Consider the following 26,519-nt stretch of genomic DNA (forward strand, 5'->3'; position numbering starts at 1 on the left):
ATAAGCAAGCAATTGAGCTGCCAGTAATTTAGTAGTCAGTAAGAGAAGTGCTTTAACGATAAAGGTCAGAGTTGGAAAAAAACTCAGTAGTCAATTAATCCTACAATTCTCCAATTGTTTCTTATTTCACAGAGTTGAAAAAATTTAAAGCAACTGTAATAATGACAAAAAAAGGAGACAAAGTGTTATCCACCTTTGATATTTCCAGTTTAAAATGTTTAAAAAAACAAATAACCATGTCTTAAGACACCATTTAACAAAAGTCCATGAATATATGAAAGAAAGTGGAATTTAGAAATCACAATTTGAAAATAAAATCCATAGGCAAGAGCAATTAGCATACATTTGGGTATAGCCACCTTTGAGGATTGATGTTCAGCTACATTTTTAAGGGTTTATGTATTTGCATGTGATTATATATTTCCTTGTGTGAAATCCCAACTCATATAGCAGTGAATTTTGGCATTAGCCAAAGGTTTCATAAAGTCTGCTGGCAGTAACACTGTAGAATATTCTCATTAACAAAATCCTCTCCAGGAACTCAACATCAAATATACGTAATATCCAGTTCCTAATCTATTATTGCCATTTGGTGGCATTTTTATAAGTTGAGAAATGAATTTTCTAAGTATTATGTATATGCGAGATTCCAGGATTATTTTGTTAGTGAATGTCTCTTGAGATAGTCTTCTAAATATTCATAGGTGTTTAGAATAATAGGAGAATAATATGTGTGATTGAATGTAACAGAACCAAAGTATTTATTTCTCTTGGTTTAATACAAGTCTTGTATCTATATTTATTTTTCAGTAATGACAAATCTTGCTAAATTAATTTTTGGAAATAACCATAGAATCATGTACTCTCAGAGTACGGGAAAATCTCAGTATTTAGTAAATCTTGTAATTCTTTGAATTTTGGATGTCATAGTGTAGGAAATGTTTAACACAGTATAACACCAAAAAAAAAAAAAAATGGAGATAGAAATACTGTATCTGGGCCAGCGCGGTGGCTCACGCCTGTAATCCCAACACTTTGGGAGGCCGAGGCAGGTGGATCACGAGGTCAGGAGATGGAGACCATCCTGGCTAACACGGTGAAACCCCGTCTCTACTAAAAATACAAAAATTAGCCGGGCGTGGTGGCAGGTGCCTGTAGTCCCAGCTACTCGGGAGGCTGAGGCAGGAGAATGGCGGGAACCCGGGGGGCGGAGCTTGCAGTGAGCCGAGATCGCGCCACTGCACTCCAGCCTGGGCGACAGAGTGAGACTCCATCTCAAAAAAAAAAAAAAAAAAAAAAAAATACTATACCCAAACTTCTTTATTGACAGCTTACATTTAAAAAAACAAATTACCAGCTCTTAAGATTATCCTTTTGTAAAAGACCAGGCATTTTACTACCAAAACATCAGAAAGATAGAATCTCATATTCAAGGGCAGTCATTTACATAGAATAGTTTAACCAAAACTAAAAACAAAACAAAACAAACAAACAAACAAAAAGCTCTACCACTCAGTTTGTGGTGGGTTGACCTGAGGACCTACCAGGAAATGGAATCCACTTTGCTCATTCCACTTCATGTGTGATGTAGGCATTCCTCCCACCCTCAAAATCCTTGGCTGATCATCATTTGGTTTGAAAAATTCTAGTGACAGAAAGTTCACCAATTCATCACGAGGCACCCTGGCCCACAGCAGACTGCTCTACTTGTTCAAAAATACAAAAACAAACTTGACATCTCTTTCTTAAAATTGAGCCAAATATCTCAATTTCTATCACATTCACTCCCAATTCTTACTATAAGATGCTGGTTACTCTTCAAATATGTGAAGATATGATCATGTCCCTTGACCCATAATTCTTTTCTTCCCAATTGATTAATCCACAGCCATCTTCTTCACAACACACTCAATTATGTTAGTTCATCTATTGCAGCCTTATGGAAATGCACAGAATTCCATATATGTGTCTTAACTTTTGCAAAGGACACTGGGAACAGTAGTAGCTCATGATGTGAACTTTTTTCAGTTAATGAAGCTGACAATAATATTTATTTAATCTTCATTTTTAAGTACCAGCCCCAGATTGCAACTTTATTTTAAACATATAATCATGTAAAATCTGAGAAAGTATTTCTTATAAATTTCTATTCATCCAGAGCTACCCAACCACGTTGTTTTATTAACCTAAATTCAGAATATTGTATTTACCCCTAATAAATTCATGTTCTGAGTAGTGACCCTTTGTTCCATCATATCTGAAATTGCTTTAAGTCTTTTTTTCAATCAGACATAATGATTGTTCTCCTAGTTTAGTGTCAGCAGAAAATTTGATAAGCGTGTCTCCATTCAAATAATTGATAAAACATGTTGACCAGGACAGGGCAGCATGTCACTAGAGAATTTCCACTAAAATGAAATTAAACCTTTAATTTAATATTATTTGGACACTCTTGTTCAACCAGCTACAAATTTAGCCAAATATACTATAATCGAACTCCAATTTCACCCACGTGTTTTTAAAGTAGTGAGAATCTTTGCTAAAGCCTTGCTAAAATCAACATGTATTGTTTCTGCAACATCCAGTCCTACCTGCTCCGTCTGCATCGTCTTGAGCCTTTCCTTAACCATTTATCCTAAAACTGCCAGAGTAATCTTTTAAAAAATGTAAATTAGATCATTCCGCTTCCCTGCTTTATGCCTTCTACTGTACTTAGAATAAATCTCAAACTCATTGCCATGGTCTCATTTTAATTTCTCAAAAATGACAAACTATTTTTTGCAACAGGATCTTGATACTTTTGTTCCCTCTGCCTGATCAGCTTTTCTCATGATCTTTCACACAGCTGACTTCTTATGATCCTCACTTCTCAATTTAGGTATGACCTCCTAAGAGAAAGTTTCCGTGTCACTCTGTCTAACATAACAAGCAATTTCCATCGTTTCTCCTCCTCTCTGCTGACCTTCCTCCAGCCCTCTACTTTTACATAACAGTATCTTCTATTTCACTTACCAGAATTTTTTATTTTTTTGTTTTTTGAGACTGAGTCTTGCTCCGTCGCCCTAGCTGGAGTGCAGTGGTGCGACCTCAGCTCACTGCAACCTCCACCTCCTGGGTTCAAGCTATTCTGCCTCAGCCTCCAAAGTAGCTGGGATTACAGGCTCGCACCACCATGCCCAGATAAGTTTTTTGTTTTTTTGTATTTTTAGTAGAGATGGGGTTTCACCATGTTGGCCAGGCTGGTTTCGAACTCCTGATCTCAAGTGATCCACCCGCCTCAGCCTCCCAACAAGGTGAGATTACGCTTTGCCCAGCTCATTTACCAGAATTTAATACAATCTAGAATGATTGTGTATTTACTTTTTTCTCATTTATTATTTCACTCCTATGGCAGAACGTATATTTTAAGAGAACTGAGACTATCTTGTCCATCCTTGTATTTCCTAGCCATTTATATGTTTGAATAAAGGAATTCCTGTGTTACGTGCCTGTTCAGTAACACAACAAAGAAAATATATGTATAAAGTTAATTTGAGGGTGATGTATTTTTATATACCCAAACCCACCCTTTCTATTCTTGTAATTTTCTGGAGTTTATCTTTTTGATCATTGATCCATAGTTTCTAGATGTTTTTCCCTATCTTTTGTAAATTAAAAGAAAATCAAAAGACATTGCCTATATTCAGAATTCACTTTCAGTTGATTAGGATAAAATCCTTTTCTTCAGTGAATTAATAAAAGTGAGGCAAGACAGTGACATCTTTTGAATGTTACTAGTTTCTTTGACTCCACGTATTGTCATACTCATTGAAGGAAAAAAAATGTTGCTTTTTGGCCACACTTACTGCACTATACCATGCAAGTGAGAATATTTCTTCTTCTTTAATCATACGATTTTATGGTTGAAAAAGACATTAAAGGTCTCCTGGCCTGTATCTTTTTAAAAATGAAATTGAAGATTAGAGTAACGGAATTACTCATTGTTAATACATAGTTAATAAGCTACAGCCAAGGAAAGGCAGTCTTCAGCTCCCAGTTTCATGCATGCTGGCCCTACTTTGCTTTAGATTTACTCTAATTTATGAGAAAAACAACCTTCACTTTATTTACCATGTTACAATTTTCAAATCTCATTTATATACTTTCTATAATTTTATTCAGAAGATAGTCTTATAAGGTAGACATTATTTCTATTGATTATTAAAAATGTTTTCATGCTGCTTTGGTGCACAGAATTTAGTCATGTCTTGTATTAGCATTTAGCATTTTTAAGTTGAATTAATTCACATAAGCAAAATTTATAGCTAACTAGAGATGAGACCACTAAGAACTTGCTCTTCCTCCCACTTTTTAAAGTCAATATATTTAAAATAGAAATCCTTCTTTGATTAAATAAGGATAGCATAATTTAAGTCCCCCTTGATGAGATATGGATAAGCATACATTATTGTAATGTAATTGGAGCACATTTTGTTTTTCAGTCTCTCTGCAGCATTAAGCCATCAGCAATCACTCCCCTCACTGTCACTTAGCCTACTACCATACGCTTTCTACCTTTTAGCCCTTCTATTTCACCTAGGGCTACAAATATGATTGACTAGATCCTCTGTGCCTGGCACTTAATAAACTTGAAATAATGGTTGCTGAATGAATAGGAATTAGACGTTAAAGTCATCATGCCATGTGTGGGGCATAAGGAATGAGTTGAACCACTGAGTCAAGCACATTCTGATGGTCCTTTGGAGTGAATTGGAGGTGAGAGCAAGCATTCTCACCTTGAGGTTGATACAGAAGACAGTTGACATCTTAATTCCTTATAAGTGTTTCCATTGGTGTGGCAGGCGTTGGCCCACATTAAAAAGATGCTTATGGCCGGGCGCGATGGCTCACGCCTATAATTCCAGCCCTTTGGGAGGCCGAGGCGAGCGGATCACGAGGTCAGGAGATTGAGACCATCCTGGCTAACGTGGTGAAACCCCATCTCTACTAAAAAAATACAAAAAAAAAAATTAGCCAGGCATGGTGGCGGGCACCTGTAGTCCCAGCTACTCGGGAGGCTGAGGCAGGAGGATGGCTTGAACCTGGGAGGCAGAGCTTGCTGTGAGCCGAGATCGCGCCACTGCACTCCAGCCTGGGCGACAGAGCGAGACTCAGCGAGACTCTGTCTCAAAAAAAAAAAAAAAAAAAAGATGCTCATGTATGGAATGAATCAAACAAGCCCTCAAAGTTCGCTTTTACCCTGGAAAGTCAGCCTGAGACTAAGCACAGCTTCATGAAGTGTTTCAAAGGAAAGCTCCTTTGAGCTTAAGCATGCCTCCCCAACCTTCATTCACTCCACACCCCCTTTCGTCCAGGAGCAAAACCAAGTTGAATACTTTAAAAAGTTCTTCCATAGATGAATAAATCAGAAGATAAGGCCTAAAGAGGAGGGGATTTCAGTTCGTTATTTGCACAGCTTAATGAAGGGGATGTTTCCAGAGCTTGTATCTATACAGAATGAAGTGCTATAGGTCCATCACCCTAGCTGCCCACTTTTGCAGCCCAGCATCCCGGTCTACATCTGCTTGAGGATCTTTGTGCACAGTCACTCAACAGAGCAACTTTTCTCTGTCATATAAACATTGATATTTATTTTAAAAAAATAAATTTCAGTACACACCCCTACACTCATAAACAATACAAATCCTCATTTTTTTTAACTTAGGAATGTGGGCTTGAGAAGATGAGATGTTATATTGACTAAGTTTAGATGGAATCAAATGTCGTTAATTGTTCCATTTCATTCTATGTGTCCTGTGTCTCTAGAACTCCAGCTTCTCAACACCACTACACTTCCCTTTTAGCGTTGTTAGGAAGATTACATTGTGAAGCATATGTAAAATCCCAGAATCATTTCCAACATAGGAAAGTTATACAATAACTGCTTCTGTGCTTTTTTGTCTGTTCTCTCTTCCATTCCCCTTTCTGTCCCTCCATGTCCTGTCTTTTTAAGATAACTATCACTTACAAAAACTTAATTGACTCATAGTAACTGCATGTATTTATGGGTTACAGTGTGATACTTCAATAGCTGTATGCAATGTGTAAATGATCAAATCAGAGTAATTAGCATACGCATCACCTCATACAACTAAACTGTCGTTTCTTTGTGTTGGGAACATGCAAAATTCTCTCTTCTGAAAATTAGAGTAAATTGGTTTTTTGTTGTTTTTTGTTTGTGTGTTTGTCGAGGTGGAGTCTCACTCTGTCACCCAGGCTGGAGTGCAGTGGCACGATCTCGGCTCACTGCAACCTCCACCTCCCGGGTTCAAGCGATTTTACTGCCTCAGCCTCCCATGTAGCTGGGAATGAATACAGGCGCCCACCACCACGCCCAACTAATGTTTCTATTTTTAGTAGAGACAGGGTTTCACCGGCCTTGAACTCCTCACCTCAGGTGATCTGCCCATCTCGGCCTCCCAAAGTGCTGGGATTACAGGCATGAGCCACCGTGCCCGGCCGAGTAAATTGTTCTCAACTGTAGTCACCCTGTGGTACTGGAGAGCACAAGAACTTATCCCTCCTATCTAGCTGTAATTTTTTGTCTGTTAACCAGTGTCTCCCTATCCTTCTTCCTCCCTTCCCCACCTCTAGTTACCACTCTTCTACTCTCTACTCTAATTCTGTCTTACTAAATAAGACCAACTTATTTAGCTTCCACATACAATTGAGAATATGTGGCATTCATCTTTCTTTGCTTGGCTTATTTCAGTTAGCATAATGTCCTCCAGATTCATCCACGTTGCCATAAATGACAGGATTTCATTCTTTTTATGGCTGAATAATATTCCATTATGTATGTATACTTCATTTTCTTGATCCATTCATCCATTGATGGGCACTTAGGTTGATTCCATATTTTGGCTATTGTCAATAGTGCTGCAATAAATATGAAAGTGCCAATATATCTTTGATATATTGATTTCCTTTCTTTTGAATATATACCCAGTTGTGGAATTGCTGGATCACATGAATAACTACCATTGTATACCTAAGTATAGTTGATAAGAGCACAAGCCCTGGAGTCAGACTCCTTGGATTCAAATTCAGCTTCTATAATTTTGTGAGCTTGAACAAGGTACTTTTTTCTGCCCCAGGTTGTTTACCTCCTTTGTTGTGAGGATCAAATCCATTAATAATTGTTAAACTCGTAGATCATTGTTTAGCAAATAGTCAGGGCATAATAAATGTTATAATGTGAATACTCTATGTTGGATATTATACTAAGCACTTTGGAAGCATTATTCCATTTAGTTCTCAACACAACCCAATGAAGCACAGATATTACTTTTATTTTATAGGTGAAGAACATGAAAATTAATGATGTGAAATAACTTTCACCAAGGATACAGCAGTGGGAGAAGGGACCAGCATAGGAACCTGGTCACCTGAGTCTTGAGCAGATGCCTGTTATATGGCATTTTACGTGCATGGCTTCCCTTATGCTGTGAAAAACTACACTTTACCAATGAAATTTATGTTCATTCCGTAGATTTGGGTGGTTGGTGAAATGTTTCCTTTGTACACAAACTTGAATTTTTTGTTGCATTAACAATCTTTGATATAGTAAGTACATCCATCCTGTATTTGCTTTTGTTTTTAATTTTTTAGTTGTAGGTATTCTTGATGCCATCATACTGTTGATTTACTGTTAACATCTAAAAGCATAATGTTACATGCAATGATTATACATAAATTTGTGACTCTAATTTTAATATAATTGGTTTCAGGTTTTATAATGAGAATAATTAATAACAATATTTCTGCTCTAAAAGTTAAGATGCAGATTTCCAATTTATTGCAAGTAGGCTGTAAAGCATTTTGAATATTGATATTTTATGGTGAATAACTGGTTGGTAAACTGTTTATCCCCAAGCAGTAAATGAAATATTTGTAGAAGTTTCTTACTCCCATATCATTTCTCCCCTACATGTGAAAAAGATGAACTTTAAATGTAGATTATTATGAAGAGCTTCCCAGAGAATAATCTTAATATCTAATGACTCCAGATTTTAGCCTGTCAAACTGATTACTTTATAAACATTGTTTGGGGCCTTCATCCTGGAATTTTCACTTTCTTGTAGTAGTTCAGATCCGCAAAGCAAAAGACTTAAGCTACTCATCATCTCAGGCTGTAGATGACTGTAAGTCATACATAAGTACTTCCAAATTGCTAATGGTAAAATTAAATCTTTGAACAAACTCTGGCTACCTGCCTGCTGTAGGGAAACTGGCATTGTCATGGTCATGGGCAAGGTGGTATTATTCTGGAGGAAGCCATATCTATGCTTACCTCTATGGATACCTCACTTAAGATGAGGAAAGTAACTAGACTAGTGCATCTCTACCCTCTGAGCACGTGTTAAGGGGAAGGGCATAGAAGATGAAAAGTATTTTTAAAAAATGGAAAAATGGAGATGTTAAGTGAAAGGAGCGCTTAGGTACAAAAGCCACTTCATTTTGGCCTTCCTGTGACTCCAAGCAAGCAATCTATGAATAAAGTAACTCTTCTGCTATTGCGGAATGAAGTGAAAAAAAAAGAAAAGGAAAAATTTTAAAAAGAGAGTAATGTAACACAATAAATCACTCCATTCTGAGGTTAATTTAAGTTAGCCTTATCAGTTAAGTGGCAAACATTTTTTATGGTGAAAATACCAGTTGAATAAACAGCAACTGATTAGGTAGTCTCATTGAAAAAGATCTTTCTTATGACTACTACAGCGAGCCTTAATCTGAGTTCTCTTTAACTGAGGCACAGTCTGACAACTGTAATGATGGTGCTGGTAGTGGTAGTGGTGATGGTGATAGAAACTTTATTAAACTGAGAATGTATTGTATTCTCACTGGGAATTTTGGCAACCTGATTTCTGAGCCCAGATCCTTGCTTCTATTCACTGTAATTTTCAAATGTTCATTGCTTTTAATATCTAATAACTAGCTTATCCTTCATAGCCAATGAGTAAAATGTGCAGTCGATCAGAACAGTAGCTGGGAGTTTGATACACGGCTAAACTCATAACTGGCTTGACTACTTTTTAATTTGGAAAGCTGCTTAAACAGGCAAACTTTTTTTCTGAGCGATAAAATGTGGATGGATGACTATTTAGATGAATAATCTGTGAATATTTAGATCAATTGAAATGTAATCAACTTTAGGAACATTTGGGTATCAAAACTAAAAATATTTTTCAATGGAAGGCTTTGATCTTCAATAAAAGGGTAAATACTTTTATTGGAATAGTTAGAAGAATTCAAACCCAAACTTGCTGAGTTTCTGAAATAATGATAGTTTCTGCCACTGAGTATAGTACTAGACAGAAAGACATTAATGGTGATAATTGGTGTCTATTGAAAATTTCACAAGGTAAATCTTAGGAGCTATTAAAGTACAGATGCTAGTTAATTGTAGCTATTATTAATAGTTTATTATGTATACCTTCTTTTGGTCATCCCACAGTCCAGTTTGGGGACTGATAAAAAGCAGTTTGTGACATAAGACAATCAATGAAGTATAGAGATTGCTTTAAATTCAAGAAGGTTCTGAGAGTATGATATATATATGAAAATTGGCAAATGAAACCTGATGGGGATCCAAGCAAGATTCATCAGACTTTTAAAAAACATGAAGGCTAAAAGAGAACAATTAATATTTTGTATCATAATAAAAAAACCAAGGTACTAAAATATCACTCCTTTTTGTTTCGTTGTTGTGAGTAATTCAGTCAACAAATATTAAAATAATTCTGATCATTTTTAAGTTTAATTTTTAGGCACTGAAGGTCAACATTCATGTGTTGCCATTCGGGGAAAAGGGAGACCACTTTCTGAATGATTGAAAATGTCAAAATTGCTCTAATTATATCAATATCCTTTTCTTCAAGAATTTTCATTTGAGAGGTTATGGTGCTGTAGTACATATATTTTCACTTATGGTTAAGTCAGAATCTACTTGACTAACTATAGTGATTTGAATGGTACCTGCTATAGACTGAATATTTATATCTCCAAAATGCCTATGTTGAAATCCTAACCCCAGTGTGATCATATGAGGAGGTGGGGCCTTTGGTGGTGATTAGGTCATGAGGGATCTGCCCTTGTAAATGGGATCAGTGCCCTTATAGAAGTGATTCCCAAGAGCTCCCTTGCTCCTTCTGCCATGTGAGGATACAGTGAGAAGGTGGCAGTCAGTGAAACAGGAAGAGAGCCCTCACAAGGCAAGAAATCTGCTAGCACCTTGATCTTGGACTTCCCAGCCTCCAGAACTGTGAGAAATACATTTCTGTTAAGTTTCCCAGTCTATTGTGTTACAGCAGCCCTAACAGACTAAAACTGTAACTCTCAAAAAATGTGTCTACCTGGAAACTGTGAAAGTGACCTTATTTGGAAAAACGGTCTTTCCAGATGTAATTAGGTAGATGACATCTTCCAAAATCACCCAGATGGACCATAAATTCAATATCAAGTGTCCTCATAAGAGAGTGAGGAGAAAACACAGGAGAGAAAGAGACTATGTTACCATGGAGGCAGAGATTGGAGTGCTCCAGCAGGGGAAACCAGTGATTGCTGAAAGCCACCAGAAGCTAGAAGAAGCAGGGAAAGATTCTCTCCTAGAGCCTTCGAAGGTGCCCAGCACTGCTGACACCTTGATTTCAGGTGTCTAGCTTCCAGAACTGCGAGAGAATAAATTTTTGTTTTAAGCCATTCAATCTGTGGTAACTTGTTTGCAGTGGTTCCAGGAAACAAACAGGCCAACATATGCACAATTCTTTTTCATTTCTTTCCTGACCACTTTGATCAATTTAAAAAAATAAATCTTTGAATGAGATCAAAATCAGGTGCTTTTGTAACTTAACTGTATTAGGGTGAAAAGTATTAAAGAAATGGCCTCTATCAAATGTAGGATTATCTGTGCAAGTTTTGTCTCACACTATGCATTTTCCCCTGGAGAGCATAACAGAGTTTTGAACTTTATAAAGTATGATTTGACCAGATAATGAAATGGGGACTGCAAAAAATTCAAAGGGTAACCTTTCCCTTTCCCGGGTATGTTTTTACCTCTCACTTGGAACAGACCTCTGCAGGCCTTCTCTGAAATAGGCAGAATTGGCCCTTTCTCCATAGGGCAATGATTTGAAGTGATTCGGAGTAGTTTGTTGGCCCTGAGTCCCGCTCTCTGGACTTCTTCCGTTTTCTAGGTCATTTTCCCTGAATTCGACCTCTTTGTCTGGCACTCTAAAGCCCTAGAAACTGGCTATTATCACGTTTAGAGTGTCTGACCTACCTGTGGCTGTAACCGTTCCACTGTGGTCTCTCAAGCGATGTTATCGTTGATGTTATGACATTTCTAGCCCCAGAAAGTCCCTGTGCTAGTGAGGGCCAGCTTCCATCCTCTTCGCAGTCAGCACTTTTCCCGGAGTAGGCTCTAACATAAGCAAGGCATTTGCCTTCTAGCTGTCATGTATTTTATACACCACGCTAGCTAGTTTTTACTTCATGTCTATAATATATATTCACTTTAGAGAAAAAAGTATGCCTTAGGGTTCAGAGGTTAAATCTGAAATTCAAGGGCATCATGAAAAGATGTGTGTGTTTCCCAAGAACTAAATTATTCTGTTACATATTTCACCAAAGATTAAATTCCAAACTAGCCACTGTACTCTCAGTGGATAGCACTGAAGGTGATTTATCCCTGAAATATGTATTTAGGGTACACACTAATTATGATGAGGGTATTAATTTGCTCCTAAATACTTGCATTGTTATCTGTCATTAGCATTTCAGATTTGTTCATTTTTTCATAGCCTCTACTTTTTTTTCCCCTCAAATTGAATGCAGTCTAGTGTGGTAGGTAATCTGTTAGCTCTACCTCATAAAATTTAGATTAATTATATCTTAAAGGCCCTTCTTTATATAGTCCTATAAGTAATGTATATGTTGAGGTGAGGGAGTCAACAAATGGCTTTTCTTATTTCTAAGCTCAATGACTACTTTCTCCTCAAATGCTGAATAATGCCGAATAAATGCTGTTAAGTGATAATGAATGTTGATAAGTGCTGAATAAATATTTGTGGAATAAATGAAGCTGAATGAATCAATGAAGGAATATAAGAGAAACAGAAATGTCTTGGCCTTTACCAGCCTATGAGGTTATATTTCCTCTTGAATATTCTATTTCCTTAAACAAAGAAATAGAATATTCTACTAGGAAGAGCCCTCCAATAAAGGTGCATAGTCCATATAGTTTTTCTCATTCACCTAGAAAAAAACTCATTATGAAGGTGTTGCCTCTTACTTTCAATACCATACTTTTTTTTTTTTTTTTTTTGAGACGGAGTCTCCCTCTGTCTGCTGGCGTGCAGTGGCGGGATCTCGGCTCACCTCTGCCTCCCAGGATCAAACTATTCGCCTACCTCAGCTTCCTGAGTAGCTGGGATTACAGGCGCACATCACCACACGCAGCTGATTTTTGTATTTTTAGTAGAGACGGGGTTTCACCGTGTTGGCCAGGCTGGTCACAAACTCCAGACCTCAAGTGATCCACCTGCCTCGGCCTCCTAAAGTGCTGGGATTACAGGCGGGAGCCACCTTGCGCCTAGCCAATACCATACTTTTTTTTAGTAACATCTTTGTTAAGATACCATACCATATAATTCATTCATTTAAGGTGTACAATTCAGTGATGTTTAGTTTATTCACAAAGTTGTACAACTGTCACCACTGTCTAATTTCAGAATATTTTCATCCCCCTAAAGATAAAACCTGTAACTGTTAGCAGTCACTTTCTATTCCTTCCAGATCTGGTAACCACTAATCTACTGTCTCTGTGGATTTTCCTATTCTGGACATTTCATGTAAATGAAATCATAATATATGTGGCTTTTTATAACTTGTTTCAGTTATGTTAGCAAGGTTCATCTGTGTCGTAGTGTGTATTAGTACTTCATTTCTTTTTTCTTTTTTTTGAGATGGAGTTTCGCTCTTGTTGCCCAGGCTGGAGTGCAATGGTGCGATCTCAGCTCACTGCAGCCTCTGCCTCCCGGCTTCAAGCTATTCTCCTGCCTTAGCCTCCTGAGTAGCTGGGGTTACAGGTGCCTGCTACCTGTATTTTTAGTAGAGACAGGGTTTCACCATGTTGGTCTTGAACTCCTGACCTCAGGTGATCTGCCCACCTCGGCCTCCCAAAGTGCTGGTATTACAGCGTGAGCCACCATGCCTAGCCAGTACTTCATTGATTTTTAGGTCTAAAGAATATGCAGTTATATGGATGTAACTCCGTTATATTTACCCATTCATCAGTTGATGGACGCTTGGGTTCTTTTTACTTTTTAGCTATTATGAATAATGCTGCTATGAACATTCATATACAGGTTTTTTGGCGGACACATGTATTTTCATTTCTCTCGGGTATATTCCTAGGAGTGGAGTAGCTAGTGGAGTTACTGTATGTTTAACATACAGTAACTGGGCAACAGAGGAGACTGTGTCTCAAAAAAAAAAAAAAAAAGTATGTTTAACATTTTGAGCAACTGTCAAATTATTTTCCAAATTGGCTGTATGATTTTACAGTCCTAGCAACTGTATGTGAGGCTTATAATTTCTCCACATCCTCACTAGCACTTGCTATTGTTGGCTTTTTTAGTTTTAGTCAACCTGCTGAGTGTGATGTGATGTCTCATGTGGTTTAGATTTGCATTTCCCACACGGCTAATGATGTTGAACATACTCCCATATGTTTATTGGCTATTGCTATGTCTTTGGAGACACTTCTATTCAAATCCTTTGCTCATTTTTAATCCTTTGCCCAGTTATCTTTTCATTGTTGAATTATAATATTTCTTTGTATATTCCTGATACAAGCCCCTTGTCAAATAGATGATTTGTAAATATTTTCTCTATTTACTGGGTTATATTTTCATTTTCTTGATGGTGTCCTTTGAAGCACAAAAGTTTTAATTTTGGTAAAATCTAATTTATTTTTTTCTTTTGTTGCATGTGCTCTTGTTGTCACATCAAAAAAACCATTGCCTAATCCAAGGTGAGAAAAACTTACTCCTGTGTTTTCTTCTAAGGCTTTTATGGTCTTAGCTGTTAAATTTAGCTCTATCACCCATTTTGAGTTAATTTTTGTATACGTTGAAGTATTCGTTCAAAAGAATGATTTTTTTTTCAGATTCTTTCTTTTGCACCTTATCGGTTTTAATACCATCTGCTGAAAAGATGGTTCTTTCTCTCATGAATGGTCTGGCCACTTTTGCCAAAAATCAGTTGACCACAAATGTAAGGGTTTATTTCAGGGTCCTCAATTTCATTCCATTGATTTATATGCCTGTCGCTAGGCCAGTACCACGCTGTGTTGACTGCTGTAGCTTTGCAGTAAGTTTTGAAATTGGGAGGCATCTGTTAATAGTACCTTAAGATCAAAGAAATATGATGCTCACATCGCATGAGCTATGGACTCTATCCTACATTCCCTGCAAGCAAAACATACTGCCTTTGGATATGTAATATAAAATTCAATATCAATAAATTCTGGGCTGTCTGATTTAGGTAACCACACATTTGGAGCCCTGACAATCTAATCCACTGTTTCCCCAAATTTGAGGTAGAACTCATTTGTCCTAACTCCTTTTCTCAGGGTCTCAGGTCTATTTTCTGCAAACAACCACTCAAACAAGAATGTTAGTGATTTCCTAACAGCAATCACTATTTTACAGGCCAGGCACAATCTAAATCCATAGAGAAGAAATATTTTTCTCTAGGCATGAAAATCCTAGGAGAACTGTTGAATAAGCAAGAGGACCATTTAACATTGTCCAGCTGGGCTTCATTTCTAACTTTTCCAAGACCAGTGGAGAGGTAATTGCTGTATATTTGCATAACTAAAGACCCACCCTGTACTCGTTTTCTAAGAACAATGGACACTGACCCAAGGTTTATTTTAAATGGGCGGTTTTTCTATCTCTACCGGAGTACTCTGTAATAAATAATTTCTCCTAAATTTTCTTAGGTCTTTCAGTCTTCCCGTTGGCTTTGTACTTGCTATTCCCTTTATCTAGGACCACAGAAAGGCTGTGACCTTCAATAAGTTTCTGTACCCCTCTGAATTTTACTGCCTTCATCTATTGAATGGACATAATGATAGTATTTGAGAATTATTTAAGTTACATAGTATCCTTCAGAGTTGTGAGGATTAAATATGCCTGGTAAGTGTAACCTATGTGTGTGTGTGTGTGTGTGTGTGTGTATATATATATGTATATATTTGAACAGGTTTTCACCTAGTCACACGTAGATGTACATTAACACGTGAATGCTCTGATTTCTTATCTCTTTTGTCTGTGAGTATTCTAGTATTTATTATGCTATATGATAATTACAGGGTATAGTTTTGTCTGGCTCTCTCACTAGTCCACATACACCCTGAGAACTGAATTGGATCCATGTTTTTATATTTTACTTGGTATTAAACATTGATACATAGTAGATGTTCAGAGGTTTCAAACACAGTTGGCAGTTGTTCTGTCTAGGATATTAGCTTCATTTTACTCTAACCAGCCATTTATCCTACATAAAATTCAAGGTCAGTAATCACCTGAGAGTTCTAAGAAGAGATTATTATTAATTAATTACTGATGCTGTCAAGAACTTGTTAATTCTCCTCTATGTTTGAATAATCAAGTACCTTTGGGCAAATGTGCTGTAAAAACTTGAGTTACCCATACTCAGTATGGAGATTTCTTTTGTTTATTTTTCCTTCTTCCCATAAATATTTAATGAATACCAACTGGATAGCAAGCAATGCGTTGGACACAGGGAATGCATCAATGAACTAGACAGATATGAAGTTTACATCCAGTAGGGAAGACAGACATTGAACAAGTAACCTCAAGTGTGGTGAATGTTAGGAAGATTGAAGGTCTTGAAGGAACGAAGGGCAGAATAAGCAGTAGAAAAGAGGGAATGAAGAGCTGACCTAAAAGTAGTGTTTGTATATAAGGTAATTTTTCAACTTTTTAAGTTCAGGAATACACGTGCAGGTTTGTTACATAGGTAAACTTGTGTCATGAGGGTTTGTTGTACAGATTATTTCATAGCCCAGATATTAAGCATAGTACCCATTAGTTATTTTCCTTGATCGTCTCCTTCCTCCTACCCTATGACCTCCGATAGGCCCCAGTATCTGTTGTTCCCTTCTATGTGTCAGTGTGTTCTCATCATTTAGCTTCCACTTATAAGTAAGAACATGCAATATTTGTTTTTCTGTTCCTGCGTGTGTTTGCTAAGGATAATGGCTCCATCCGTGTCTCTGCAAGGGACGTGATCTCATTGTGTATGTACCACATTTTCTTTATCAGTCTATCATTGATGTGCTTTTAGGTTGATTCCATGTCTTTGCTATTGTGAATAGTACTGCAGTGAACATACACATGTGTGTGTCTTTATAATAGAATGATTTATATTCCTTTAGGTATATACACAGTAATGGGAATGCTGGGTCGAATGGCATTTCCATCTTTACATCTTTGAGGGATCGCCACACTGTCTTCCACAATGCTTGAATTAATTTACACTCCCAGCAATAGTATATAAGTCTTCATTTTTCTCTATAACCTTGCCAGCATCTGTTATTTTTTTACTTTTTAATATGGCCATTCTGACTGGTGTGAGGTGATATCTCACTGTGGTTTTGATTTGCATTTTTCTAATGATCAGTGATGTCGAGCTTTTTTTTTTTTTTTTCTTTTTTTTTGAGACGGAGTCTCGCTCTGTCGCCCAGGCTGGAGTGCAGTGGCTCGATCTCGGCTCACCACAAGCTCCGCCTCCCGGGTTCATGCCATTCTCCCGCCTCAGCCTCCCAAGTAGCTAGGACTACAGGCGCGTGCCACCATGCCCAGCTAATTTTGTTTTTGTATTTTTAGTAGAGACGGGGTTTCACCATGTTAGCCAGGATGGTTTCGATCTCCTGACCTCGTGATCCGCCCGCCTCGGCCTCCCAAAGTGCTGGGATTACAGGCGTAAGCCACCACACGCAGCTGATGTTGAGCTTTTTTATATGACTGTTGGCTGCATGTATGTCTTCATTTGAAAAGTGTCTATTCATGTCTTTTGCCCACTTTTTAATGTGGTTGTTTTTTCTTGTAAATTTAAGTTCCTTATAGATGCTAGATATTAGACCTTAATCAGATACATAGTTTGCAAAGACTTTCTCCCATTCTGTATGTTGTCTCTTTACTCTGTTGATAGTTTCTTTTGCTGTGCAGAAGATCTTCAGTTTAATTAAATCCCATCTGTCAATTTTTGCTTTAGTTGCAATTGCTTTTGGTGTCTTTGTAATGAAATCTTTGCCCGTGCCTATGTCCTGAATGGTATTGCCCAGGTGTTGTCTTCCAGAATTTTTATAGTTTTGGGTTTTATGTTTAAGTCTTTTATCCTTCAGTTAATGTTTGTATATGGTATAAGAAAGGGGTCCACTTTCAATATTCTGCTTATGGCTAGCCAGTTATCCCGGCACCATTTATTGAATAAGGAATCCTTTCCCCTTTGTTTGGTTTTGTCAAGTTTGTTGAAGGTGAGATCGTTGCAGGTGTGCAGTCTTATTTCTGGGTTCTCTATTCTGTTCCATTGGTCTGTGTGTCTGTTTTTGTACCAATACCATGCTGTTTTGGTTACTGTGTCCCTATAGTATAGTTTGAAGTTGGGTAGCATGATGCCTCCAGCTTTGTTATTTTGCTTAGGATTGCGTTGGCTATTCGGGCTTTTTTTTGTTCCATGTGAATTTTAAAATAGTATTTTAGATGTTTAAGGAGAGGTATAAAGTGGAGGGATACAAAAAAAAGAGCAAGGCATTTCAAGTGAGGAGAAAACATAGACTGTAGCATTCATCCATTCAGATATTTTTCTGAGTGCCTACTCTGTGCTGGGCAGATAAACAAAGCCAGACCCAGTCCCTCATCTTAAGTAGTTCATGTTCTAGTATGGAAGGAAAATGTTTATCAAGTAATCACACTAGAAATATGTGATCACCAATTGAGACAAATGCTAAGAAAATGGTAGTGGTTCTATAATGTTTGTGACAAAGGAAATTAACATAGAGAGCATTAAGAAAAACTTCACTAAGAAAATGATTGTAACTGAGATCTGAAGGATCAGTAAGGATTAAAAAGGAAATGTTTTCTAGACAGAAAATACAGAATCTACAAAGGTGCCGTGGTGGCATAGAGCATGGTACTTTCAAGGGATTCGAAGAAGACCTGCCTGTGTGGCTGGAGGGCACGGAGCAAGGCTGAATGCAGCAGAGCAGAAAGTGGTGGGAGGGAGGAAGAAAAGGGAAGAGTGTTTGTCCTGCATTTTAGCTCAAGATTTACTGACGCCACTATGCTTAAGCGTGTCACTTTACTGACTTAAGATTAGGAAAATTCTCATATGGTCCCATTAAGCATGCTCAGTGTCTTGAAGTCTACATGGTATGCAAGACAGTAGCTTTCTGTAAGTCTAATCATCAGTTCACACGTCGTCAACCATCCACCTGTAACAATAACAGGAGCTAACACTTCTCACTTGCTTTGCATGTACCAGCCATTAAATTAGGAATTCTCTTTTTTAATACTTACCTCAACACTAGACACTTGTACTCTTGATGTTCCCATTTTACGAAGGAGAGAGCTCAGACGTAAAAAAATTAAATAACTTGCCAAACTTCACACAGCTGGGAAGTTGAAGGGCTAGGGTCTGATTCCAGGTAATTTGACTTCAGTACTTGAATTATTAATCACCACACTATACTGGCTTTCTGTTATTTTTACTGTGGTGAAAATGCATTTCCATCAGAGGGAATAATTTGTTTGAGAAACTCAAAACTGAGTTTGGAATTTGATGCTAATAAAATACCAAGACTCAATTTCTAAATGCCATACTGTCAACTAAACTCCACTTGCATCCATAGGTGAAAAGGTGAAGCCGTGTTTTGTTCTTTTGCCAGTAAGTGGCGGTGCTGAGTGTAGTACAAAGAGATAGAGGATAGGGTTTCAATATCACCACTCGTACTTGTCGTCACTGAGTTTCTGCACGGAGATGAAAGGATGAGATTGAAGATGCTAACGAAGTCAGGAAAAGCCCACTTAACCGACAGTGCTAGAGAATGGAGCTCAAGTAATGCTGATAGTGCTTTTTTCCCGGGTTAAGAAGACATTTCTCCTTCCTAGAGTATGTCTCACATAGTTATTTTAAGAATTAGAAAACGTATGTGAAGTACCTGGTCTGTAGTAAAAAGGGAAACTATTTGTTTTCCTGGGATTAGACAGCTAATCAAATACTGCTCTACTAGCCTGCTGTGTATTTTTAATTTTGCTTAATAATTTTAAATTATTAATCATCAATTAAATACGGGATAGCTATAATTAGATATTTTATATGCCTTAGAGTTTTTAATACCTGTGAATAGCTGCACATATAAGTTCCTCTGTCGTCTTTGTTTCTGGTTATAAAACAGGTGCCCTCAGAGAGCATCCTACAGATTGATAAAGCAAGTGCCACCTGGAGAAACCTAATTCCTTATTCAAGAAATCTTCATATGCCAAGAAATACATAGCATGTAATAACCTAAAACTGATCAAAACAAATATTTAGTGACTGTTTCTTCAATGATGACACTGTACCCACACACATAGAAACTAACATTGTTGGTGCTGGAAAGGACAAATCACCAGCTTTGAAAACGTATCATGAACTTAGGGATTTGGGCAGTGGGAGAGGAAAAGCCTTCCAGAATTTGATCAGCTGTCTATAGCATTTCCAAATGAATCCTACTTTATGATGGCCCTTGAGAAGGCATCCCTCATCACCACTCTTTCCAAATCAGAGTTAAAGCCCAGAGTCACAATAGGGCTTCCTTTGGGGGTTTGGTTCAAAATTTAAATATCACCTGTCTCTGCCACTCTGGTTAATGTGGCCTTCTTCAGTGAGTGCCTCTCTCAATGCCCTGTGGATTTCCTTCACCTTTCTCCTGATCGCATCTATAATTTTATCTATAAGTCTACCTTTTGCTTTGTCAGTCCCACTAGAAACTCCACCAGTGCTTCACAGAGTTAGATACATTTTTTAGATAATCAGGCTAGTCCAAATGACTATCAGTTAGTGAGTGGATAAAGAACTGTGGTATATATATATGATGGAATACCACTCAGCCATAAAAAAGGAATGAGTTAGTGGCATTCGCAGCAACCTGGATGGGATTGGAGACTATTATTCTAAGTGAGGTAACTCAGGAATGGAAAACCAAACATCGTATATTTTCACTCATAAGTGGGAGCTAAGCTATGAGGATGCAAAGGCATAGGAATGATACAATGGACTTCTGGGACGCGGGGGGAAAAGGTGGGAAGAGGATGAGGGATAAAAGGCTACAAATTGGGTTCAGCGTATACTGCTTGGGTCATGGGTGCACCAAAATCTGACAGATCACCAGTAAAGAACTTACTCATGTAACCAAATACCCCCTGTTCCCCCAAATCCTGTGGAAATAAAAAATTAAAAATTCAGGAGATGCAATAGTAGCAGAGCACAACAAAATAACAGAATTAAGGACACATTAGCCATATGTCTCTTTTATATTGAGAACACAGCAATATTAATGACCAGATGATGACCTTCAACCTAAACTGGAAGTTGTGTGACAAAGTCCATGTTGGTTTGGAAACTAAAGGTGGAAAATGAGATTAAATACTATAGGGCATGGAATGGTAGTGACCTGCAACTTGGAGCTGATGTAAGGACTTGGTAAGTCAAAGCTCACTAGGATGCAATACTAGAAAAAATGGTCTGGGTGTATCACATGGATTAAGTGAGATTAAAAGTAGTTTTTTTATTAGATCTCAAAAAAATATATCAGGCTAATAAGTCATTCCATGTAAAAGCGAGGGTGACAAAGAGAAGCTGGTAAGAAAGGCAGCCTTGAAAGCCTTCACACTTTAGAGCTAAACATGCAAAATCTATTCAGAGACAAGATGAATGCGCTTCCCTTTTGGAAGCGATATTGATCTGGGGAGAGGGGGACGGTGATCTTCCAAAGACTTGACTTCTTTTGTTATCAAGTGATTGGTGTGAGTGCACCCTTTTGATCAGAGGTATGTAGACATGCTTGAGTAACAGTTCTCTCTCTCCTCTTATTGAACTGCTTTTTGTGATTGATTTTTAAAATAAATGCATTGTTTGCTTCAGCTAATCAGGGACTAGTTAGTGTATCCTGAAAAAGGAAGTTTGTATAAGTGCTCTTTATTACCTTTACTGAGTGAGTGGGCTTTTTTGTTTCTGTTTTTGTTTTTTAAATTTTCAGTTAGTTGCCCCATTGACAGACAATAGAGATAACAGTGAGTCCATGGAATACCTCATGGTGGAAAATGCACAGCCGATTAGAAAAATGTTCTACTTGAGCGTACCAAACTAATCCCAAACAGTGAATTCTGATCCCCTTTCTGTCTCAGATTTGCTCTATGATCACGTCTTACAATAATAAGAAGCAAAGTCTCTAATGGAAGTTCATCAGTGGCAACAACTGTGGCTAACCTGACAACCCAGCACCTAGTACAGTGCTCACAGGCAGCTGGTGTTCCATAAAAGCTTCTTAAATAGCTTACCTTCTCAGTATTTTTGTGTTTTTTTTCTTTAAGTGGTTAGAAGGCAGAATTTAAAATATTGTCACATAGCAGTGGGCGTGTAAGGTCATCTGCTGTTTGCCAACCAAATGGTGAGGCTAGAAAACATTTGCATATAAATGTTACATTTGGTTGAGGCTTTTAAATTACAGAAATGTAGGTAAAATGGTCAGAGTGGCACTTAGAGATGAACAAATGTTTTACATCTGTGGAGTCTTCATATTTATTGCTTTGAGTGTCATTGCCATTTCCTGCTGGAAATTAAACATCACAAATGTATCCTTCATTTGACCACGTGGCCTCCATGCTTCTGAAATGAGTGGCGAATCCGGTAATATAAATTGTAATCACATCACAAGCATCTTCCTCTTAACCTTGGTAATGATGTGAAATAGTGCATTTTAAGCTTGTTTTGAAGGTTAAGCAGGAAATCTTATCTTGGATAATTAATATTTCAACAAAAATCAGTGTGGCTACAGTTAGCAGGTAGGTAATCTGACTAATTGGCTCAATATTAAATTTGTTAACTACAAATTGTCTTTCAGCTGAAATCGTATTGGTAGAAACATGGAAATTGGTGACGTATTGACTAGATTTGTAGCAGAGTCTTGTTCAGCTTGCTGTAGAGAGCTTGTGATTTAAACACAGTGGACCAACGGGAGCTGATTCTCCAGCCACCTCCACAGCAGTCCTGGTGACTTCCCCTATCTACTTCATAATGGCACTTAGGCTGAGGCAGGAAAATTTCCTCAGGAAATTGTCACCCTGTCCACATAAGTGGGTTGGTCCTCTGTGTCTACTGCTTCACTTTCTCCTTAATAATCCAAGCCAGCACTTTATGCCTTGAAAAAATAACTAATAGTTAAGTTGTCTGTATCGTTTTCCTTTTTAGAAAGTGCTTTCAAATCTGTTTTATCTTTTAGTCTTTACAAAGGCCTGTGAGGTATGATTTACTATCATCACCATCCACATTTTACACGTGTAGAATGTGAAGCTCAGAAATAGGAAGTGGCTTCCTCAAGTTCGTGATCCCATTAAGGGACAGATCCGAGGATCAAAACCCAGACTTTTGACTTCAAGTCTTGAAGTCTTTTCATTGTACCATATCTTCATTTAAAATGGGGTCCACCCTGAAGCCAAAGAAACACATCCTTACTAGTAGGTATCTGACATTTGTCTTATTTTGTGAAAAAGATATTTTGGGAGCACACCTTCAAATGCTGGTTCCCAAAACTTATCTATACTGAAATTTCCACCAGTCTACGCAAATATGCACTACATTATTAAAATAAGGTGGCCAGGCACGGTGGCTCACACGTGTAATCCCAGCACTTTGGGAGGCCGAGGCGGGCAGATCATGAGGTCAGGAGTTCAAGACCAGCCTGGCCAATATGGTGAAACCCCATCTCTACTAAAAATACAAAAAAAATTAGTCGGGCGTGGTGGCGCACACCTGTAGTCCCAGCTATCCTGGTGGCTGAGGCGGAAGAATCACTTGAACCCGGGAGGCAGAGGTTGTCATGAGCCGAGATTGTGCCACTGCACTCCAGCCTGGGCAACAGAGTGAGACTCTGTCTCAAAAAAAAAAAAAAAAAAACAAAAGGCAGTGTTTAGTCAATTAAAGGACAGTTTTTCTGTTGATGCTATCTTTCTGTAATTTTTCACGTTGAAAAGTTCTGTCTTTTATGTATTGATGATGGTAGAAAATTGTGGTGGTACTGGTGGTAACTTTTAGTATCCATAGTTAGAAACACCTATGTTGCTTTCACACACATCTCATATTTCCCCTTAAAATTCTATTGCTCCATTAAATCCAACACTCTGTAAACCAGGGTTTTAAAAAACAACATGCAGATGATAGAATGGGTGGCAAGTAAAAATGCTTCTTGCCTGCAGCACAGGCCCTTAGAAATCATCAGCAGAGCCAAGGGTCTACAACAAGCAGATCAAAAATAGCAGCAAGACAGGCTAACTTTCTTCAGGAATCAATGCCAGTCTCTTATGGCATTCCCTAGAGGCCATCTCTTGGGCCTTGGCACCTGTGCTAGTTTCATGGTTAGATTAGTTATGTCCTGTTGCTGAAGAACAAAGAGTGACTTCTCTTCCATCTCTCTCTCTCTCTTTTTGTTTGTTTGTTTGTTTTTTTTGAGACGAAGTGTCACTCTCTTGCCCAAGCTGGAGTGCAGTGGCGTGATCTCAGCTCACTGCAACCTCCAACTCCCTGGTTCAAGCAATTCTACTGCCTCAGCCTCCCGAGTAGCTAGGACTACAGGCACGCGTCACCATGCCCGGCTAACGTTTGTATTTTTAGTAGAGACGGGGTTTCACTATGTTGGCCAAGCTGGTCTTGAACTCCTGGCCTCGTGATCCGCCTGCCTCAGCCTCCCAAAGTGCTGGGATTACAGGCGTGAGCCACCATTTCCGGCCCTCTTCCATCTCTTTCTATTTAGCTTTGGAGGAAAATGTTAGAGATTTAAAACCATTTACTATAAGGCAGTATTGCCTTTTGCACACACAAACCTTCCCTGGTAGGGGAGGGCCAAGGGCCCTCAGCTTCCTTCATCCCAAGAGAGGAAGTGCATTATTATAAAATCCCTCATCAGTCTGGCTCTGCCAAAGAAAAGGTATCATAAAAGCTTCAGATCTCTGCAAAATAGTGTCTCTTTTTCTACAGATCTTTCTTGCATGTCTTCTACACATGCATCACTGCACTGACCCATAAGGATTAAGGAAAGTAAACAAACAGAAACTATCCAGGGCTAGAGATAATCAGTGGACCAGGCTGAGCAAAGGAATGTAAATCTAAGTGTCATGTGGCTAAGAACTGCTGTTTGAAAAGCTGACGCAGTGGGAATAGCAAGAGTTGACAGGCAATGCTTAGTGTATGATGGGATGCTCCGTGTGAGACCAGTTACCATTTGAGGCATAGCTCAGGGGCTCTGCTACCAAGCATGGCAGATAACTCCCAGAAACACACACAATGCATACCCAGGTGATAGTAACAATGTGTTTTACTGTGTTTTCCTTATTTTTTGGTTTGCTTTTCTATTAAAAATTCAGAGAGGGGTGCATGTGTGCTTGAAAAATACTGTTTCCCCTTCACCGGTAGTGTCTAGCATCCCTGAGTGGTCTGAAATGGAAAGAGCAACATGGAGCCTCATGCATCTTCACAGAGATTTGTTTCCAAAGTCAGCACTTAAAGCAAAATGACTGTCATTAAAGTTACCCTCAGAATTCTCTTAAGTTGTAAGTAATACCCATGGGAGATAGGCATGCCACCTCTCCCCCGAGGATGGAACAGACAAGTAATTGTTTCTTTGGTTGAAAAGCAGGTGAAGAATTAACTTAAGTTTAGAGCCACATTGCGTGAGAAATGGGTATCTTTAAATACTCTACAACATGGTAAGGTACTCTCTCTATGTGAAGCCAGTGAGAATTGAAACTGAAAAATAAAAGAGATTTGGGACCCCCATCTCTAATGCAGTGTTGGAAATTGATCAAGCAAGCCACATGGTGGGCAGAATTACCCACACTATTTACATGGCTACCTCTTCTCTCTCACACATATCACTCCAATATGTGACCTCTGGCAAATCATTCTACCTCTCTGAGTCTCAGTTTCATTCTCTGTATAATGGGGATGATGTGAGTATCAATGGCCATTTTAAGGACCAATTGAGACAAAGTATGTTGACATATTTTCTTCCAATTATATAAATGTCTTATATAAAATAAGGCATGCTTTATTGAAAGAAGATAATAGAAAAAGATCTAAAGAAAAAAATCTGAAAGGAGTAAAAATAAATAAGGAAGATCTTGTACTTTAGTGGAAGAGAAAGACATACAGTATTAATTCCAGGATATTATGTGGTAAATGAAAAGACAGCAGTGTGCACAGTATGTAATGAAAACATGGAGAAGCAATATGTAATCCGTCCCGGGGTACACAGTAGGCTCCCCAAGAGAGACAGTGACTGAGCAGAGTCTTGACAGATGGTTGATAGTTAAAGAGGCCAAGAGAGCTGGCAGGGTGTTTCATGCGACAAGAACAGCAAAGCCTGAATCTTCATGGATATGCACGGGACATGGAAACATTCTGTGTTTCAAGGTTGTCAAATATGAAGTGGAGAGTGGCAGGCTACAAGGGGAGAGAGAGAGAGCTAAGGGGGGAAGATGATGGAGGACCTTGTCTGACATGGTAATGAGCTTTAGCTAATCTTTTGGTGGCTGACGATCTCAAAGGGTTTTAAGCCAGCAGAGTGGTATAAACAGGTTTGCATTTTAGAAATTGATTACTGTGGCTTCATTTTGGAATGGGCATTTAAGCTAGGATACCAGCATCTGGAAAAACAGGAAGCCTTTCCAATATCGCAGGCAGGCAATAATAAGAGTCTATCCTAAGACAAAGGCAGTGAAAGTAGAGGAGGCATCTTTGAAAAATACTTTTGTGGTGAAATCGTCAAGGTTCGTTGGATGGTTTGGGTGAAGGTAGGGACAGAGACTGAGAGTAAAGAGTACAGAAAGAAAGAAACAAAAAGATCATAGAATGACTTTAAAGTCTAATGTCTTGGATGGTGGGGTATCATTGACTAACTTTGGAATCAGGTTAGGGTTGGAGATTAAGAGGTGGCAAATTTACTTTAAGACATACCAAGTTGTGTGATTTATCACACAAACCTGGATTCTTATGAGTGTGAAAAGTGCCACTATCAATCATTTTGCCAGGACAATAAATGTAAACCTCAATTATTTCAGGAAAACTAGAATGTAAAGTCACCTTATCTGTAGGATACTCAGCAGTTGAATATATGAGAAATACTACATCGATAG

The 26,519-nt window shown here is 38.3% G+C and overlaps 1 protein-coding gene across 5 annotated transcripts in view; it reads left to right on the top strand.

Moving 5' to 3' along the window:
* The window catches only part of CNTN4 (contactin 4), a 960,931-nt gene that overhangs the window by 649,211 nt on the left and 285,201 nt on the right, over window positions 1-26,519 (top strand). The window lies entirely within an intron of this gene.

This window comes from Gorilla gorilla, chromosome 2 (assembly GCF_029281585.2).
Source record: "Gorilla gorilla gorilla isolate KB3781 chromosome 2, NHGRI_mGorGor1-v2.1_pri, whole genome shotgun sequence".
In the NCBI taxonomy this organism is placed as follows: domain Eukaryota; kingdom Metazoa; phylum Chordata; class Mammalia; order Primates; family Hominidae; genus Gorilla; species Gorilla gorilla.